The sequence below is a fragment of the Engystomops pustulosus genome, chromosome 3 (assembly GCF_040894005.1).
Source record: "Engystomops pustulosus chromosome 3, aEngPut4.maternal, whole genome shotgun sequence".
In the NCBI taxonomy this organism is placed as follows: Eukaryota; Metazoa; Chordata; class Amphibia; order Anura; family Leptodactylidae; genus Engystomops; species Engystomops pustulosus.
In genome coordinates, this window is record NC_092413.1 from 87,281,766 (window position 1) to 87,299,862 (window position 18,097).

The 18,097-nt window shown below is 40.1% G+C and overlaps 1 protein-coding gene across 4 annotated transcripts in view; it reads left to right on the plus strand.

Moving 5' to 3' along the window:
- Positions 1-758: 758 nt before the first annotated feature.
- The window catches only part of TAB2 (TGF-beta activated kinase 1 (MAP3K7) binding protein 2), a 41,636-nt gene continuing 24,297 nt past the window's right edge, over positions 759-18,097 (plus strand). The window contains exons 1-2 of one of the 4 annotated variants that reach the window (XM_072141328.1): positions 759-1,179; positions 15,795-15,841. The gene's annotated coding sequence lies outside the window, so the exon portion shown is untranslated. Of the gene's footprint in view, positions 1,180-15,794; positions 15,869-18,097 lie in introns of all 4 variants that reach the window. The other 3 variants (XM_072141326.1, XM_072141325.1, XM_072141327.1) reach the window with 3 other exon arrangements.

Genomic DNA, 18,097 nt, shown 5'->3' on the forward strand with positions numbered 1-18,097 from the left:
GCTTGAGGTAAGAGAGTGGTACAATGACAAATTATGGTGGTGGCAGCAACAAAGTAGGAAAAAAAAGTGGCACAATGACAAAGTGTGGAGGTGGCGGCAGCAGCAGGAGGTCAGAGAGTGACACAATCACAGATTGACACCCTGTCACAACTGACACCCTGGAAAAAATCACTCCACCAACTATATGGATTTGACACGGATTTCTTGATATCTACTTTAGCAACAAAAGAGCATTGAAATTTGGGGAATACAGAACCCCAAACTGACACCCTGGACTTTGAGAAAAAAATCACTCCACAACCATGTTGATTTGACACAGATTTCTTGATATCAACTTTTGCAACAAAAAAGAATTGAAATTTGGGGTATACAGATCCCACAAAACGGACACCCTGGACTTTAAACAAAAATCACTCCATCATATGGTTTTTGGGGGTGTTTAGTATAATTCTGTTTCATGTAATATCGGTTCTATTTGTAAGCGTAAAAATTGTAGAAATTGCTTAGGCCAATAACGCGAAAAAATATCCAGAAATGCCTGGCAGGGAAAAGGTTAACCACTTGAAAAAGATGTCCTTGCTCAGAAAGGTTTGTGAATGAGTAATTACACAACTGACAGGTATGGATCTGTTGTTCCCTCACTGTATAGAGCTGCTGTTCCGTTACAGTGTGAAGTATAACAGAGCAGCTTGCAGTCACCCCGCCCCATCCTACAGCGTCTCTGGCAACAGCGGGCAGGAGGGGACGTGGTCGCGTCACCACAGCAGGACTGAGCCATCATCCTCTCGCGGGATCTCGCCTGGCTCTCATCCGCCATATTTCGCCCTGCTAGTATTTTGGTTTCGCCTCCTGCCTGGAAGCCGAGAAGTCATAGACAGAACTGCATCTAGAGGAGGGACCGTTACGTTCCGGGAGCCGTGACGTCAGAGGCGCTTGGTTCCGCTGGCGGAGCGCGGGACGTTGTGCACTGGGCCTGACAGGATTTTGAGGCCGGGACGTAGCATTGCGGCGGAGGGGGGGAGGTGGCGGTGAGATTGCCGGGCCGGGGCAGCAGAGGCGACGCTCGTCCCCCTCCCCCCCGCTGGACTGAGGGAGCTCCGCTAGAAGGCTGACGGAGAGGTGTCGCGGGCGTCGCGCCGGTCCCTTGTCCGAGCTGGCGGCGGAGGAGAAGGCTGTGAGGTGAGCAGGAGAAGTAGTGCAGCTTTTTGTGCCTGGCGGAGAAGTGGGCCCAGGCCTGAGCGGAGGAGGGGAAGGTGGGCGGTGATAGGGCTGTAGGCCCCGGCTCTAGGCCTGTCACTGACACTTGTGTGCGGCAGACAGGCCTCCTGTGTCTGTCATACGTGCCATTACCTGAGCCGAGCTATCCGCACTCCCGGCCTCCACCTCTGGCTGTGCGGGTGCACCTCAGCTGCCCGCCCGGTACGTGAGGTCACCCTGGCTTAGAATGGTTACTGCCCTCTTGATTCACTGGATATCCCTTATATCGGGGATAATTGTGTCACGTTCTCTGTTCTTCTGGAGACCTGTCACATGTATCTAGTTGTTGGTCCCAATGGTGTCCATTCATTTTAGCTTTTGTAGTGTCGGTGTAATAATGGCCTCAAAGTGGAGAGTCACTCAATGCTTATGGATGTGACAATAGGACCATCTTCATATTGTGTGTTTTATACCCTCCATCCCTGGTCCCAGGAAAGATTTCCAGCACATATCATGAAGTGCCTTCACACCCCAGTGAGCTACATTATTATATTAGCAACGGATGCCACCACTGGTTGTGGCCTCTGTTGGCCTTGTATGTATAACTGCAAAAATCAAAGTTAGCTGATTTCTTTGGTGCTGCTACACACTGGACATAGCTGGAAGTAGGCGGTTGTATAATGACTTACATTTTCTCTATTCTATTTTGTAGAGGTACTGATGCCATCCACTGATTGTAAGGGATTTAGTAACAGTAATGACCTATCCTGAGGGTTTTCACATTGGTGTTTATGTTCAGCTTCAGTTGGGTATCCATTGCATTTTGTCTCCGTTGTGTCCCCTGTTTTTCTTCTGTTTTGTCTCCATGATGCATCAGTTTTGTCTGTGTCCACAAAAACACTGAAGCGTTAACATTGCTTTGAAAACGTCACACTTGGTTTTTCAGCCTCTTCAGTTCATTTCAATATTTTGTGTAAGTAATCAGACCTCCTAGGGTTCAAGTACCCTGAGGGGGGTGGCGGAAATAATAAAATAAATGAAAAGGATAAAAATTCAAATTGACCCACTTTCCCTAGAACACCTATAAAATAAGTAAAATCCTAAACCTATTGGGTATCACCACATCCCAAATTGTTCGATCTGTCAAAATATAAAAACACATTACACAACACATAACTGAATGTTATCAATTTGGTATTTCTGTATTTGTACTTATACAAACAATAAACGAGAGATGGCCTCTTTACCACACATTGAAATAAAGCCCATCTGAATATTGCACACCTGTCACACGCTGTCTAAAGTACAAGAGACTGCCCATGTTGAAAAATAGGACCTGCGCTAAGGGTGTGGTCACACGTTGCGTTTACTGCATGCGTTTAAAAATACATTGCTACAGCTGAAGGGAGATTTGCCTAATTAAACAGCTGTTAACGCTTGCGTTTACAAAATGCAAGTGTTAACGCATTGTTAACATCACGATTAACGCATGCGTTTTGTAAATGCAAGTGTTAACAGCTGTTTAATTGGGCAAATCTCCCTTCAGCTGTAGCAATGCGTTTTTAAACGCATGCAGTAAACGCGACGTGTGACCGCACCCTCAGTTTTGCTACTTGGCAGGTGCATGCAACTAGCATGCAGCCTAAGTTGCGGCTCAGTTTGCAAGCCAGCTTCATGCTTCCACCTTTATGCAAGTTATGGCATGTACATCAAAGTAAAAAAAAATTACAATATTGTCCTTTGTCTTTATGTAGCTCCTGCAAAAATTGACAAAAAAAGGGGTTTTCCCACCAAACAAGTTAGGCCCTAACCACAGGATAGCTTACTTGCGGATCGGTGGGGTTTTGGGCAATGAAACTCCCACAGATCTTGAGAACATGGGGTCTGAGGTACCCCCATCGATCAGCAGGCTAGGCGGGAAAACACCTTTAACTGGTGTTGAATTCTAGTGTGCAAGCTCGGGGTCTCTACTCCTGGCCTCTCCAAAAGGCTGAGATATTGTATGATTTTCAAGTATTCTACTGAAGTCTAACACTAGAAGAAATATCCTCTTCTGCATTTTGCACTACATGTGTATATACTATATGAGGCCTGAAAAGGCTCTAGTGACCAGGCATTTTTAGCAAATTTCCAGCAGAAAAGGCTTACCGGTAACACCCGCGATCGGTGCTAGCAAAGTTTTCCCTCTAATTGCCGCCGGCAATGCTTCAAAATGATGATGGCGCCATTGTCGCTCCCCGTGACTTCATTGGGGAGTGGCTATCTGTCGCCATGACATCCTCGGGTCTTACGAAGACCCGAGGCTCTCGTTTTAACCCATTCATTACAATGTGCTAATTGCACATTGTAAAGAATGAGGAGGAAAATCCCCGTATACTGTCATACTGTAGTATGGCAGTATATGATAGGATCGATCAGACAACCTAGGGTTAAAGTACCCTAGGGAGTCTCAAAAATAGTAGAAGTAAAAATAAAAAGTTTATAAAATAATATAAAAACCTAAAAATTCAAATCACCCCCCTTTCCCTATAACTGATATAAATATTAACAAACAGTAAAAATCTAACACATTAGGTAATAACGGTTTTTCACTGCGTTTAACTCCGTAATGGAAAATAGCACCCAAAGTCTAAAATGGCACTTTTTTTGCCATTTTGAAAAATATTAAATCAATTTAAAGTGATCAGAAGGTCGCACAGTCCAAAAAATTATAGCAATGAAAACGCCATCAAAAGTTGCAAGACACCACCCACAGCTCCGTACACCAAAGTATGAAAAAGTTATTGAAAGATGGCACAATAAAAAAAAAAAAAATTGTACCGGAGGTTTTAATTTTTGTAAATGTATGAAAACATTTAAAAACCTATACAAGTTTGGTATCGCCGTGATCGTACCGACCCAAAGAATTAAGTAGACATGTCATATGTGGAGCACAGTGAAGGCAGTAAAATGGAAAATGAAACTAAAAAGGGACAGGTTGTTAAGGGGCATAACTTTTTTTTCTTTTTTTGCATGCTACCTTAATTTTTGCAGTGTGTTTTTTTTTGTTTTTTTTTTTTTTTTTACTCATAGAACTAGTGAAAACATAATCAAAGTTTAACCCCTTCCCCGTGCTCACGCTATAAAAGTATGGTGCGGCTAGAAAAAGGCCGGGTTTTGGCTGCATATTGCAGCTAGCAACCTGCTATAACACCCACAACCGGAGATTCTCCTGATTGCGGGGGTTACCCCTTACACATTAGGGGCTTCTGACGTGGATCATACCCCCTCCACGACGCTTGCTGGGTTGGTCCGATCATCTGTTCGTCTGCCAGTGCCAGGGCTGCACGATCTTGTCCCGGAGCATGCTCAGCGTATTACTTGGCACTGTGTAATACAACTGTTTTTAAAACCATAAGCAAAGTTTTTAAAAATGAAATAAAGTGAATGTCCCAATACCACCATTCTCTATACACATCTAATAATGTACAAACCCCCAATTATTATAATTGGACCCATTCGGTGAATGCTGTTAACTGAAAAACTTGCCAAAAATGCACATTCTCCTCAATTTCCTTTACAAAAAATATTTTAACTGATGACAAGCACCAAAATGGTACCACTGAAAAACTTGTCCCACAAAAATTAAGCCCAAATCAGCTCCATCACCAAAAAAATAAGTTGTGCCCCTGCAAAAACAAATGCGATTTTGCCTCAAGGTCTAGAGGGGTTTTTGCCCTTCTGTCAGTGTTTGCTGCTATTGGCTGGTAGATCCAGACCAGCCAATAGCAGCAATATTTGTCACACTGGGCATCACTGGGGTTAATGGGAACAACATGGCGATAATTGCTGCTTTCTAGGGCAGCACTAATCATCAGTGAAAGGGGCTATGTCTGGTGGCTTCATGCCATCTCCCAGAGTTTTGACCAATCTGTGCACCCACTACTGGAGAAGGGTTACCACTTGTATGTGGATAACTTTTATCCCAGCGTTCCACTATTCCAGTCCCTCAGTTCCATTGGTCTCCCTGGAACCCTTCTTAGACAGCCACTTAGAAAGGAGGGCATCAAGGCACTCTGTAATCATGTTGGTCAAGTATAAGGGCAAAAGGGATTGTTCTGGCCACAATTCGTAGGGACTCGCCCCTGTATGAGGTACCACCACCACTGCATCCTGGCTCACAATAAATACATGGGTGAGTTGGATCTTGTGCTGAATTCGTTCAGCGTTCTACTGAAAACGAAGATTTGGTACAAAATGCCGGCCGTTGTACAGATGATGTTGCACAACTCTTACGTGTTCCAACATGCAGGCCGTGCCGTGTTTTCTCCATTTTTAAGAGGCGGATATTAGGGAACTAATATATGTCAAGAAGGACAAGGCCCCAGTACCTCTAGATTAAATATTCCCCTGTTTTGCCAGTACAATACTATTCCGGTGAATTCCTCAAGTCGTCTTCTAAAGGAAGGACTCGGTAAAGAGTCTGTTCCAAAAGAGGAGTTAGAATAGCCACCTATGTACTACTACGAAACCTTCGAGAACTCCAGAGTGACAACATTTTAGTTGGTCCCCTGGTATATTCCACCTCCTTATACCAAACGCATTCAAAATTTATGTCCACATTTATTATTTTTTAATTATTATTCATTTAGGTAAAAGGAATTATTTTGACCTAACAGTTGTTACAATTCTCACTATACGCCTCCATTATTTCCTTCAGGGATTTAGTTTTCAAACTAGGGTTACTTGTTGGCTTGTATTTTTGGTTCTGCTCTGTTTTGTACCACTAGGGCTCTCCAAAATGCATCCTGAAGCATGAAGGATTTCTGTCAAATTTGGCTTCTAAAAGGCAAACATTCCTCTTGCCTTCTACTGTGCGCCAATACAACATTTTATATGCACATGTGGGGTACTTCTACACTCGGGAGAAATAGTTGTACACTTTTTTGGGGGGGTTATTACATTTTTCTTTTAAGGGTAATTGTGAATTTTTTGGGGATAATTTTTTTTTTTTTTCCCCTTTTTGGGGCCTAATTTAACCGCACCTGTTAGGGCAAATACACATAATACACAATGCAAAATTTTCCAAGGGGTGTAATTACAAAAATGGTGTTACTTGTTGGGGTTCTCCTCAATTTTGTACCTCTAGGTCTCTCTAAATGCATCCTGAGACATGAAAAGGATTTCTGGCTTCTAAAAGGCCAACATCCTTCTTTCCCTTCTGAGCCCTACTGCGCACCAATACAACATTTAATATACACGTGTGGGGCAAAGGGGTGCACTTTCCAAAGTGGTGTCCAAAATTGTTGGGGTATCCCTCGGTTTTGGTACCACTCTAAATGCATCCTGACACATGAAAACTTTTTCAGCCATATCTGTCTTAAACTAAATGCTCTTTCCCTTCCAAGTTCCACCCTGTGACCGTACAGCAGTGTACAGTGACAAAATGGGTATTGGCATACTCAGGAGGACTTGCACTAAAAATTGTACAATGGTTTTTCCTTTTTAACCCCTTGTGAAGGTGCACATTTTGGTGTTCAATGAATATATTTAACAATTTTACTTTTTTTTTTTTTTTTAATAAAATTACATTTCTGTAATTTCACTTTCATTCATTTATATTTTTTTTACCCCCATGAAACGCTTATAGGGTTAGCAAACTTCCCAAAGGTTGTTTTGAATATTTTGTGTGGTGCAGTGCCATTTGTGGGGGTTATCTATCTTTATAAAGTCACCTCTAACTAAATTGGCCCTCCAAAATTAGATTTTGATGATTTTTGTGAAAATCTGAAAAATCGCACCTAACGTTATAAGCCTCCTAACATCCGTAAAAAGAAAAAAAGGAACGGATGTTTGGCTGCCAAGTCAACTAACATTGTTTATATGTCTGCTTTATCAAGTTATTTTGGTAATATGAAAATTTCAGTTTCATAAATATATACTAAGCAATATGTTATATTTGTGAACTAACATGAAGTACAATGTGTCACCCAAAAAAAATCTCAAAATTAACTGGAGATGTGAAAGCACAGGGCTACGTCTGTAAGGTGGCCAAGTCGTTAATGGGTTAAAGATTTAAAATTTTTACTCTTATTTGGGGTTAAAAGTGGAAAAGGCTTTTTTTTTCCATTTATAGTACTCTTAATAGCTCTTCGGATGTAGAACAACTTTGCTGCAGTTTCTTTGCCGCTCCTCATATATGCTGAAGTAGCCGGTTCCCCTGGCTGTGCTGATTATGCCACTGTAGAATTGTTTACAGAATGGTTTAACAATGGGCACAGACTATACACTTGATGTAACTGTTTCACTGCTGGTTTCTACTATATATTACATGCTTCATGTTCCTCCATATCGGGGGGAAAAAATCCTCTCTATTTTGAAGTTTTAAAGGGGACATCACAAACCACAATTTTGATTATAACATTGGCATTATGCTTTAATTGACATAGTTTAACATTCCAGTTTATTTTTCCTCCCCCCCCCCCCCCCACATAATTTGCATCTAGGATGCAACTACATAGTGACATTTCACCTTGGTGAACAATTATACATATGATGGCAGTCTGCTCTGCTTCATATTGAGGAAATAAGAAAAAATATCTTTATAATTCCGCGAGTTTAATCCCCAGCATAGTGATCAGTCCATGGCACGGCACTCGTCATAGACTGATCACAGAATAATGTGAAGCTGGCCTTAATTCAATCCAATAGAAGGGAATGTATAAATGACTGATGTTCGTCTATTGTATGCATGTCTTTGTTTTGTTTGAAAAAATAAGAAGATCACATCTATGTGATGGCAGGCTGAGGCATCATTTGACATGTAGTTACCGGTGCTATAGCCTGCAGACCTTCTGACTGTGCTGAATAGAAACTGGAATACCCTGAGATATAACATTGTTCTGTCATGAACTAGATTTTGAAATTTTTGTATGTTTTTTCCCCCAATAAATGACTAGCATTCTTATATCCAACCTCGGGGACCCACAGAATCCCAAGTAAAGGGCCTACAGAGCAGATTTAGACGTTTTCACTAAACCTTCCACAAAGCATTATTGAAGTTAACATTTTTTTAATACGCTCGGTTTTGCCTTTTTTTTTTTTTTTTTTCTTATTTTTAGGATAAACGACATTAATGTGGTCTCACGAGTCCATTGTATATTTAAGTATACACAGTGAATCACTAATTTGCATTGAAAAAAACTCAAAACCGTAAAAACTGTTTATAATGCACTGATATAATCAATATACCAATGCATTGCAGAAGCCATCAATAGATCACAATACAGTGTGCAATAGTGGGACAGCACCGAAGAAACCCAGCATTGAACCGTTCTGAGTATGAAAGTATTGAACAAGTATCAAGGTTTCGATATATTATGCAACCCTAGTTGTTACAATGACTGAACAATAAAAACCTATTGTTCAAAAAGTTATAAAGCATAAAAAATTCAATTACATTGATAACATGCATAAACTTGTAAACTTAAAGATTTAAAGGGAGTCTAGCAGCAGTTTTGACCATACCAAGCTGCAGACCATGTTAGGTAGCTGTGTAACCATACCTTTTGTGTGTGGTATTAGAATCATTAAAACTGTGATGAATGTATACAGATCTGGACTTGGGGTGTGTGTGATCTTAAATCACATCCCTCATCTCTGACTGCAGAGATTAAAGAACACAAAAGTATGCGGAGACTGCCCCTGTGCTACAAGTCTAGCTACAATCCTGGAATATAATGTATTTTTATATTCTTCTGCTACTTAGAAACCCCAAAGTAGGGTTAAAAAATTACATAATTGAATCAGTATAAGATTAAAAAGAAACCACCCCTTTGTTACTCACCACTTCTTTAACGAGTTTCACCTTCACTGGTTAATCACAGTCTGCATTAGAGCACACGGAACACTTTTGCTCATGTGGGACCTCACCATGTCATTTTGGCAATTGATGTGCAATTTTTCCATCATAATATGACTATAATATAGTTTTTTTTGAAAGCTAGGAAAATATAGCCAATTTAAATTTTAACAATATGATAATATAGCATGTATTCTAGGTTTAGTTTGTTATATTGATATGACCCCCCACCCCCCATCTGCATTGTGATCCTGTGAATTACCACCTTCCTCCTCTGATAAACACAACTCCTAAATATATCAATCATACCCCTGTACAGGAGGCTTGGTTACAACAGGGCAGTTGAGAAAGGGGGTGTTGCTGCCGCAGTTGGGTCTGCTGTCAATAAGCTGCCTCTAAAGCCAGCAAGATCTTGTCATTTATCCAAAGAGGTATGTACTCTTGGGATAGGCATGTAATATTACATGCTGTTCAGTTCTGGGTGCCTGTCCATAAAAAGGATGCCCTGGAGTTGGCGAGGGTACAATGGAGAGCCACAAAAATAAGGCGTATGGAGGGTCTCATTTATGAGGAAAGATTAATACAACTAGATTTATTTAGTCTGGAAGAGAGATGACTAAGATGGCACATGATAAATTTATACAAATATATGAATGGTCCATACAAAAATATGGTGGAAAGTTGTTCCAGGTTAAATTAAATCAAAAGACGAGGGGACACTGTCCATCTGGAGAAAACAAGATTTAATCACCAGAGGTGACAGGGCTTCTTTACTGTGAGAACTGTCAATCTGTGGAATAGCCTGCCTCAGGCGCTGGTCACAGCAGGGAAAGAGAGCTTCAAGAAGGGTCTAGAAGCCATTTTACATGTACTAACATTGACGGTTATGTTACAAAGAATTGTTTCCCCTAAATCCCTTCCTCATCCCAATCCCTGTCTTGCCCTTGGTTGAACTTGATGCACATGTCTTTTTTTTCAACAGTATAATCTATATAACTTTTATTTTCTGTCTAAGGGCACATTCACGGTATGCCGCCGTGCGGTGGAGGAAGTGACCCCTCCATAGAATACAGCAGAGCATGGCCACACACGCAGGAAAAGAGTGCATGCTCTATCTTTTCCGGGTGAACGGTGCCACACGGGCGTGTGAATAAGCCCTAACATTGCGTATCTGAAGTGCTCAAAAATTTCCTGTGCAGGGTTTATCCCTAATTGTAGTGAAATATAACTTTTAAATATTTTGTATTTGTTATCAGAAGCTCATTTGTAGTTAAGCCTGTAATATTCCATTCACCTTGAACTTTAGTTGATCTTGTTATTGCTCAACTTTGTCTACTTGGTTACCCATCCCTGCAATCCAGTAAATCACTGTCACAGCTTTTTGAAGGATTCTGGCAGCCTGTATGTGTGAAGTGTTTCTCTATCCGTTTAGTAGGCATGTGCTACTAGTTTTTTGGCAAACAATTACAATAGTTTGTTCTTTACTGATGAGTAAATAGGGGTTGAAAAATAAAATGAGGTGTAATTACCCTGCTCCAGCTTCCCATTCTAGCAGCATAGCTTCTACTCTCACTTTGTTGTCATGTGACCATAGTGGCAGAAAATGGCCTTAGTGGTCCCAATCTAGAGGTGAAATGGGTTTCTAAAACGGCCATCTGTCAGTCTTGAAGTAGATAATAGATTGGTGGCCAAGCTCATGCACCTCTGTTTTCTAGGTCAGTGAGATCCTGTTGATCTGTTAGTATTTATTATTGGAATAGTCCTTTTAAAATGATTTAATGGCATTTAAAGGGACACTTTGGCAAGAAACATTTTCCCATGTGCTTCATTGGGATATTACAGGACTTTTTTTTTTCTTGCCTATTTCTTTGATTCTTTTATCGGAGTGTATCACAAGGAGATGGTTGCTTGGAGCAGTGTGATCAACTTCCTCCCTTTTATAAGTAAAGTATCTTAAATTTTGAAGAATATGGCTAGAGAAGATATTTACTGTGCATACCACTTCACACATACAAACCCAGAGCCGATTTATAAATGAGTATATTGGAAAATGTAATCATAGCAGCTTCAAATCATGGTAATGCTTTTTAAGGACTAACATTTTCTTAAAGCAGCATTCCCCAACCTTTTTAGAACTGGGGACCGGCTGCATCCAGTCGGTTAACATTCTTACTATGGTCCCTGGTAAATAATGTGTGTTCCGCGAACCCCAACCCATAGAATGTGCCATTTCCTACAACCCCTGGTTTAAAATGCCCCCTTTTTTGCAGCTGCCGAAGAAGACTGCTACTTTGTCTTTGGGCTTTTCACTCAGAGGGAAAAAAATGTACATACCACATATACATGAATGTAAACCAAGGTACCTAATTTTACCACAAAAAAAACTTTCAAAACCGCACCTAGTATGGACCTAGGATGGGAAATGCAGGAGCAGCCTCCCTCAAATAACTAATAGCGGCTTCCCTTCATTAATAAAATGTCCAGCAACAACCTCCTTGCCATTAATGAAATGTCCGCAGAAGAGGCCCCATAAAAATAATTTTAAAAAACGCTTGCATCCAGCGTTCCTCTTCACCCCATGGCTCCGGTTTCTTCTATGCTCAGATTCCCAGCAGTGCGGGCAGAAGCATGTCTATACTATCTGCCACGCGCACCTGCTATGACGCTACCATGTCACCTGCTTATGACCTCATAGGAGCTGAGAGCATACACGTGCCTCTGCCTGCACTGCCAGGAATCTGAGGCTTGAAGTATTTGGGGCTGTGGGGTGAGGAGGAGTGCCAGAGCGAAGTACCGTTTTTGTGGGGTTTTATATACCAGTGGTCTTCAGTGGCTAGACCACAGCCGGTGACAAAGCGTTCCTCCAGCATCCCAGCGACCCTTTCCTGTTTTTTCATTTCCATTTTTCACTCCCACCTTCAAAAATCTATAACTTTTTTTTTTTATTTTTACACGTAAAGAGCTGTGTGACTGCTTATTTTCTGCTTAACAGATTGCACTTCATAGTGATATCATTGAATATTCCATGCCATGTACTGGGAAGCAGGAAAAAAATTCCAAATGCTCTGAAAATGGCGAAAAACCGCTACTATCTACTCTATTCTTTGGGTTGGTACGATTACGGGGATACCAATTTTGTATAGGTTTTATGTTTTCATACATTTACAATAATTAAAACCTCCTGTACAAAATTATTTATTTTTTTTAATTTTTTTGCCATCTTCTGGAGCTAATAACTTTTTTTTTATACTTTGTTGTACGGAGCTGTGGGTGGTGTCATTTTTTTGTGACATTTGATATTATTTTCAATTATATCATTTTTAGGACTGTAAGACCTTTTGATCACTTTTTAGATTTTTTTTTAAAAATATTTTTCAAAATGGCAAAGTGCCATTTTCGACTTTGGGCGCTATTTTCCGTTACGGGGTTAAACACATTGAAAAACCGTTACTATATTTTGATCAGGCATTTTCGGACGAATCGATCCTATCATATACTGCCATACTACAGTATGGCAGTATATGGGGATTTTCTTCCTCTTTCATTACAATGTGCTATCAGCACATTGGAGCGATGATCCTAGGCACGATGGTCCAATCGTTCCTACCATATACTGCAATACTACTGTATTGCAGTATATGGCGTTTTGGCATATGGTTCATTACAATGAGCCACTGGCTCATTGTAACAAATCTCCTGAATCCATGCACCTCGGGTCTGATGAAGACCGATCGCCGCGACAACCTCAAGAAACCCCGTAAGCCCTCTTAATATACACCCTTCATAGCCTTTTGGCGGATATATCCGCCGCAGAGCGTGAAGGGGTTAAGGGACTTGCTGTGTGTTTTGATTACAACGCACAATCACCAAAGGAATTTTTTTATATTTAGACCACATTGTAACTGGGTTTAAATTTGAATATAACACAAAAAAAATTGTCCTATTGGGACACGTGAACCCATTAGTCACTAAAATTTAACTTTTATCATTTTTGTTAAAAGATGGATCAACTTGGTCCAATATTAACTTTAAAAGTTTACGGAGTGCAAGGGCTATAGTTCACACCATAACTGGGAGATCAAAGTTTATCAGGCAGCATTCATCAACTACGACTGGTTAAAGGGGACTAGTAATGTGCACAGACACCGAGCATGGGGTCACAGAGCTGTAACTGCGGTGGAGGTACGTATTCCTTTATTAGGTATAATTCACACTGGGTTATTGCACCCACTTCTGTGTTATACTGCCCCCAGAACTACAGGTATGATCCTCAGAATTATTACGGTGCTATGCACCTCTTGCCAGTATCTTCTGTATGATGGTCTGGTTGATCTATGCTGGGGCTAAATAGCTGTATTTCTGATATATTTTACTTGCGCCCTAGGTGTCTAGCTGTCCACTGCCTCTGAATTAAAAAACTAACATATTAGCCCCCGCGACATGTTTCGCCACATGCCGTGGCGTCCTCAGGGGTTGATGAATGCTGCCTGATAAACTTTGATCTCCCAGTTATGGTGTGAACTATAGTCCTTGCACTCCGTAAACTTTTAAACGTAATATTGGACGAAGTTGATCCGTCTTTTAACAAAAATGATAAAAGTAAAATTTTAGTGACCAATGGGTTCACGTGTCCCAATAGGACAATTTTTTTTGTTTTGATTACAACGGAACCATAATAACGGACGTACCTCTGTGACCTCTGGTAAAGCTCTCTGGATGCTTTACTTTCCAGGCTGCAATGATCAGTAATAAAGCTTTATTGATAAACCGTGTTCCCATGACTGCACAAAATTTTGAAAATCCAATGGTCACTGGGACCAAAAAAAGTTTGTCTGGAGCTACAATTATAAAAATGTCAGTTCCGGCTTTTACATAACCCGGGGTCTTCCAGCTTTTTAATGTTTCATACCCAAACACCGACATAAATGTGTAGATGAATGCCTTGCTGGTATACAAAGCTTTATACTCTTAAAATTCTTTGAATTCTTTACTTCCTGCCTCGTTTAACCCCATTTCTAATACTTGGGTTTTCTTATTCACTTCCATTCACTTAAAAAGGCAAAATGTGCCCGTTTAGTAAATGCATGTGCTTGCCTTGTGTTTGTGCTTACCAAGTGCTTTGAAAATATCATGTGAACCCAGCTTGAATGTTTTGAGCTGGAAAACTCTCATCCATTTGAATGTGGAGAGTAAAGTCTATTGACTCCTCCCTGGTGCAAGCAGGTGTGTTACATAGAAGAACTTGTCCTAGTCTGTTATCCCGAATACAGAATCAACTCTTATGTGGTTGCACGTTGGCTGAGTGGGTAGCACTTCTGCCTTGCAGGGCTGGGGTCCTGGATTCGAATCCCACCCAGGTCAACATCTGCAAAGAGTTTTTGTATGTTCTCTCCGTGTTTGCGTTGGTTTCCTCCGGGTACTTCGGTTTCCTCCCACACTCCAAAACATACTGTTAGGTTGTTTAGACTGTGAGCCCCCTGTGGACAGGGACCAATTTGACATGCTTTGTGCAGCGCTGCGTGATCTGTGTGCGCTATATAAATATCAAACTGTTGTACTGGCGCCCAGTGGAGCCCAGAGGGGAAGGTTTGCCAACGGATTTTAGATTGTATGTCACATTTAAGAAGCCTCTGAGATGCCCAAACAATAGAAACCCCCAAAGAGTGACCCCAGGGTCAGCTCCAGGTTTCAGTAGGCCCTTTTGGCAGTGAACTCATAAGGTGGCATTAGAAATTAGGAAACTAAAAGTCTCTTGTTCCCTAAAATATTTGATGAAGTGGGCAAAGTGAATATAGTGTTTTTTTTTTTTTTGTTTTTTTTGTTTTTTTTTTTTTTGTGTGAAAATCTTCTCCAGATGAGTCTAATCCTACCGCAAGATTTACCAGTTAAACAAGTTTTCTGGGAAAGCACATTAATTGCATTTGGGGTCTAACATGCCTTCCTCCCACACCCACCTATAAGTGGAATAACAGGACCACACTGCTGATATGAGTGTCACAGCCCTGTGATGTTTATTCAGGAACAGTGGCATGTCTGAACAAGGGGGGCCAGTTTAACAGTGTACAACTTGTTTACTTCTATTTCCACCAATCAGAATGTGATTGTCTGCCTTCTCCGTTTTATACATGTGCCACAAAACAGCATTGGGATCTCTGCAAGAAAAAACCTTTTGTAAGGCCCAATTCACACCATTGATAGTGGTGTCTGTTGTCAAATTCATTTTTTGTCATGTTAAAACTAATGCTGGCTGTATGGCTATTTTTTCCGTCATAAATAACTAGAGATATTTGCTTATATGCAAGTGAAAGGGAACAGATTCTATTCCATAATAGAATAAACCACAGACAGCTAACTATGTTCTAGTTATTTTATGAATTAGATTGGTTTCTTATCCCCTATGTATTATATTATAAATGCATTGGCTTTTTTTTTTGTAAATGAATGATTTAGTAGTGTTTGTTAAATTAGAAAGAAATGGATATATATCTATATCAGAAGAAAAACTGCAGCATTCCAATTCAAGTGAAACAAATGGTGTTTATTCCGTCCTGTGCTCTTTAGTTTATCTAAATTGGGTTTAGGTAACATAATAAATTGTAAAAATCTGAACTCTTACTTTTTAAGTCTAAGCTCTTCTGTCATTATGGCAAGTTTCTGTACATGTACATGGGTACATTTGTATGAAAAAAATCTGTTAATTCATGTGCGTGGAAAATTATTTGACCAATCAGTGCTTTTTTAATTTTTATCCTTGCAGAAAATGCGGTGAGGGCACGGATCTAAAAGTCTACAAGGGCACATGAGGTAACTCCTGTAACCTAAATATTGTTGGTGAGAAATGCTCATTTGTTATACACTTGGCTTCATTCCCAAACTACTTGTACATTTCTTTAAGCTATGTATGCTCTTTGGCAACTATACTTCCTTAGAGTTCCCATAATAAAAGGACTTCAATATTTCTAAATTTAGAGCTTCTTGCATATAGAGAACACTTTAAAAGAATGTAACTTAAATGGGTTTTCCACTCAAATACATAAATGGTATACCTGCCACCACATACACCACGTCTCCCCTTTGCACAGGAATTCCCTGTGATGTCCTTATTGATGTTACAGCATTCCCCATCTGCATAAATGCAGAAGCATCATTCTGCAAGAGCCCTAATATTAGGGGCTTTGTATGATTGCCTTATTCCACAATAAAATGGAATCAAGGGCACACTGCACCAACATAAGTACAAGGTTTATGAAGGGGCTGCAGGCATGGGGACCAATCTGTTAATTACGTGGTTATTTTTTTATTTTTTCTAAATAGATTCAGTTTGGTTGGATTATATTTTCCCAGTGTGTCAGTATTAGTAGTTTAAAGTCTCTTTCTACATCAATTTTTTTTTCGCTTAAAGAGTAACTGTAAAGGTTTGTTGTTTTTTTTTTTCTTCACAAATCAATAGGTCTTGGGATGTAAAACAACTTTACCTATTATCTTTGATGCCTATATGCAGCAGTTCCTTTGCTCTACCCCTCAGATAACCTCAGAACTGCAATAGCTGCTTCCTCTCCATGTGCTGATAAGCCCTGTGTATCTGTACTTTGTTTATACTTTGTTTCTTAGTCTGTTACATGGGAGGAGGGGAGCTGCTGCTCCATGGTCACAGGGAGGAGATCCTGTGACGGTGAATGTAGCAGGGCTGTATGTGTCCAAGACAGTGAATACAGATATCTCCTACACAGAATAGTGAGGTAAAAGTTCTCCCCTGTTCCTTATCAGTTTCTCCATCTCAGTCTGTGATTCTACAGAACTCTCTTTGTCCCTCTCTTCATGCAGCTCACTTCCCCCACCTTGTCAGCTCTGTGGAAATGAGCTATTAACCCTTAGTGCTCACACAACATATGCTATAGACTTCATGTAATGGTGTACTTTCTTCCACTTATTACATGTTCCCTGATCCTCGATGTGATGGAAGCTGCCAGGCTGGTCACCATATACATCCTGTATGTGCACTGTGCCGTTTTTAGTGGATTTACTTGTGGAAAAGTAAATGGATTTAATTCATTACTTTGCGAGAGAACACAAGGCAACATGGCATCTATGGGCAAGCTAACTGGCCTCAGCTCGAGGGTATAGACAGACAGATATTAGTGAGAGATTTTTGTCAAACACTTTCAGAGCAGAAATTTCCCTAACTTTTGGAAGAAAATGGTGAGCAGTACAAAGTAGGCATCGTTCTGTTTGTTTTCCAAGGGAGAATTGCATATAATAATTTGGTAAAATCACTACAACTTTACAGTTATGCTTTAAATGCTGTACAACTTTAATGCTCAAGTGCCTAATAAAGTACCCCTAATCTCTAGATTTTTGTGGGTTATCTGAATTGTACGTTTTCTTATAACAATTGTTTTTTTGTTATTGTTTGTTTTAACCCCTTGCCCTTTTTCCATTTTGCATTTCTATTTTTCGATTCCCGTCTTCATAACTTTTTAAATTTTGTTTTGAGAACTGGTTTGTTGCTTAAACTTTAAAACTTTGTATTAAAAAAAAATAATAGACAGCCAAAACGAAAAAAGTATGCACTGAGAAGCATAGAAAAGGATGATCTAGGTGAGGTTTGTGAATATGCTATTTATTTTTGAGCCAACTGGTTTTGTGTAACATGTTGTAGTCACTTTTGCAGTACCCCATAGTGTTAATTTGACATCCTGTTAAACAATCACCAAAGGGAAGTAACAAAGAGCTTACCTGTAGTCAGCAGATTCTTGAATCTTCCTTAAGTAAAAAAATTTGAACAAAGTACATACGTCCCTCCGAGGCACATTTGATATAGTTAATGTAAATGAAAGCAAGTATTGACAAAAAATCCCCTCAGCAGTAGTAACAAAGCATAGTGCATACATTTTTCTAAGCAGTTAACCCCTTTTTGCTGAGGTTGAACTGAAAATATATGATGGAAGATTAAACAGTGAATAAATGTACCGTATATACTCGAGTTTAAGCCGACCCGCGTTTAAGCCGACATTGCTAATTTAACACTAAAAACTTGGAAAACCTATAGACTCGAGTATA